The sequence below is a fragment of the Labrus mixtus genome, unplaced genomic scaffold (genome assembly GCF_963584025.1).
Source record: "Labrus mixtus unplaced genomic scaffold, fLabMix1.1 SCAFFOLD_52, whole genome shotgun sequence".
NCBI lineage: Eukaryota > Metazoa > Chordata > Actinopteri > Labriformes > Labridae > Labrus > Labrus mixtus.
Window position 1 is genome coordinate 295001 of NW_026870139.1, and position 2500 is coordinate 297500.

Sequence of the window (2500 nt, forward strand, 5' to 3'; positions counted from 1 at the left end):
CCCTGAACACGCCCGATCTCGTCCGATCTCGGAAGCTATGCAGGGTCGGGCCTCGTTAGTACTTGGATGGGAGACCGCCTGTGGAATACCAAATGCTGTAAGCTGTTTCATTTTTTTGATCATATTTTTTTTTTTTTATCATATAGAGACATATTCACATGTCCAAAAATTCAGCCAGAATCAAGGGCATGACATCTTAAAAGGCCCCTTTCTGCACACAATAATGGCTTACGGCCAAACCACCCTGAACTCGTCCGATCTTGGAAGCTAAGCAGGGTCGGGCCTGGTTAGTACTTGGATGGGAGACCGCCTGGGAATACCAGACGCTGTAAGCTTTTTTTATTTTTTTGATCATATGTTTTTTTTTTATCATAGAGAGACATATTCACATGTCCAAAAATTCAGACAGAATCAAGGGCATGACATCTTTAAAAGGCCCCTGTCTGCAGACAATAATGGCTTACAGCCATACCACCCTGAACACGCCCGATCTCGTTCGATCTCAGAAGCTAAGCAGGGTCAGGCCTGGTTAGTACTTGGATGGGAGGCCGCCTGGGAATACCAGGTGCTGTAAGCTTTTTCATTTTTTTGATCATGTTTTTTTTTATCATATAGAGACATATTCACATGTCCAAAAATTCAGCCAGAATCAAGGGCATGACATCTTTAAAAGGCCCCTGTCTGCACACAATAATGGCTTACGGCCATACCACCCTGAACACGCCTGATCTCGTCCGATCTCGGAAGCTAAGCAGGGTCGGGCCTGCTTAGTACTTGGATGGGAGACCGCCTGGGAATACCAGATGCTGTAAGCTTTTTCATTTTTTTGATCATATTTTTTTTTTTATCATATAGAGACATATTCACATGTCCAAAAATTCAGCCAGAATCAAGGGCATGATATCTTTAAAAGGCCCCTTTCTGCACACAATAATGCCTTACGTCCATACCACCCTGAACACGCCCGATCTCAGAAGCAAAGCAGGGTCGGGCCTGGTTAATACTTGGATGGGAGACCGCCTAGGAATACCAGGTGCTGTAAGCTGTTTCATTTTTTTGATCATGTGTTTTTTTTTTATCATAGAGAGACATATTCACATGTCCAAAAATTCAGCCAGAATCAAGGGCATGACATCTTTAAAAGGCCCCTTTCTGCACACAATAATGCCTTACGTCCATACCACCCTGAACACGCCCGATCTCAGAAGCAAAGCAGGGTCCGGCCTGGTTAGTACTTGGATGGGAGACCGCCTGGGAATACCAGGTGCTGTATGCTTTTTTTATTTTTTTGATCATATGTTTTTTTTTATCATAGAGAGACATATTCACATGTCCAAAAATTCAGCCAGAATCAAGGGCATGACATCTTTAAAAGGCCCCTTTCTGCACACAATAATGGCTTACGGCCATACCACCCTGAACACGCCCGATCTCGGAAGCTATGCAGGGTCGGGCCTGGTTAGTACTTGGATGGGAGACCGCCTGGGAATACCAGGTGCTGTAAGCTTTTTCATTTTTTTGATCATATGTTTTTTTTATCATATAGAGACATATTCACATGTCCAAAAATTCAGCCAGAATCAAGGGCATGACATCTTTAAAAGGCCCCTGTCTGCACACAATAATGGCTTACGGCCATACCACCCTGAACACGCCTGATCTCGTCCGATCTCGGAAGCTAAGCAGGGTAGGGCCTGGTTAGTACTTGGATGGGAGACCGCCTGGGAATACCAGGTGCTGTAAGTTTTTTCATTTTTTTGATCATATGTTTTTTTTTTATCATATAGAGACATATTCACATGTCCAAAAATTCAGCCAGAATCAAGGGCATGACATCTTTAAAAGGCCCCTTTCTGCACACAATAATGGCTTAAGGACATACCACCCTGAACTTGTCCGATCTTGGAAGCTAAGCAGCGTCTGGCCTGGTTAGTACTTGGATGGGAGACCGCCTGGGAATACCAGGTGCTGTAAGCTTTTTCATTTTTTTTGATCATATGTTCTTTTTTTATCATATAGAGACATATTCACATGTCCAAAAATTCAGCCAGAATCAAGGGTATGAGATCTTTAAAAGGCCCCTGTCTGCACACAATAACAGCTTACGGCCATACCACCCTGAACACGCCTGATCTCGTCCCATCTCAGAAGCTAAGCAGGGTCGTGCCTGGTTAGTAATTGAATGGGAGACCGCCTGGGAATACCAGATGCTGTAAGCTTTTTTTATTTTTTTGATCATATGTTTTTTTTATCATAGAGAGACATATTCACATGTCCACAAATTCAGCCAGAATCAAGGGCATGACATCTTTAAAAGGCCCCTGTCTGCACACAATAATGGCTTACGGCCATACCACCCTGAACACGCCCGATCTCGTCCGATTTCGGAAGCTAAGCAGGGTCGGGACTGGTTAGTACTTGGATCGGAGACCACCTGGGAATACCAGGTGGTGTAAGCGTTTTCATTTTTTTGATCATATGTTATTTTTTATCATATAAA

The 2500-nt window shown here is 43.6% G+C and overlaps 3 non-coding genes and 7 pseudogenes across 3 annotated transcripts; all 10 read left to right on the top strand.

Moving 5' to 3' along the window:
• The window catches only part of LOC132963050 (5S ribosomal RNA), a 120-nt pseudogene extending 16 nt beyond the window's left edge, over positions 1-104 (top strand).
• A 122-nt stretch (positions 105-226) lies between these two features.
• On the top strand, positions 227-335 carry LOC132963263 (5S ribosomal RNA; annotated as a pseudogene).
• Positions 336-458: 123 nt separating this feature from the next.
• Positions 459-577, top strand: LOC132962558 (5S ribosomal RNA). Its single transcript, XR_009668506.1, has one exon. It is a non-coding gene; the product is annotated as a 5S ribosomal RNA (ribosomal RNA).
• Positions 578-696: 119 nt separating this feature from the next.
• Positions 697-815, top strand: LOC132963838 (5S ribosomal RNA). The gene has a single exon (XR_009669151.1). It is a non-coding gene; the product is annotated as a 5S ribosomal RNA (ribosomal RNA).
• A 121-nt stretch (positions 816-936) lies between these two features.
• On the top strand, positions 937-1045 carry LOC132963342 (5S ribosomal RNA; annotated as a pseudogene).
• A 122-nt stretch (positions 1046-1167) lies between these two features.
• Positions 1168-1276, top strand: LOC132963375 (5S ribosomal RNA; annotated as a pseudogene).
• A 122-nt stretch (positions 1277-1398) lies between these two features.
• LOC132962870 (5S ribosomal RNA) lies at positions 1399-1507 on the top strand (annotated as a pseudogene).
• A 120-nt stretch (positions 1508-1627) lies between these two features.
• Positions 1628-1746, top strand: LOC132963439 (5S ribosomal RNA). The gene has a single exon (XR_009668774.1). It is a non-coding gene; the product is annotated as a 5S ribosomal RNA (ribosomal RNA).
• A 354-nt stretch (positions 1747-2100) lies between these two features.
• Positions 2101-2219, top strand: LOC132962980 (5S ribosomal RNA; annotated as a pseudogene).
• Positions 2220-2340: 121 nt separating this feature from the next.
• On the top strand, positions 2341-2459 carry LOC132962889 (5S ribosomal RNA; annotated as a pseudogene).
• The last annotated feature ends 41 nt before the right edge of the window (positions 2460-2500 follow it).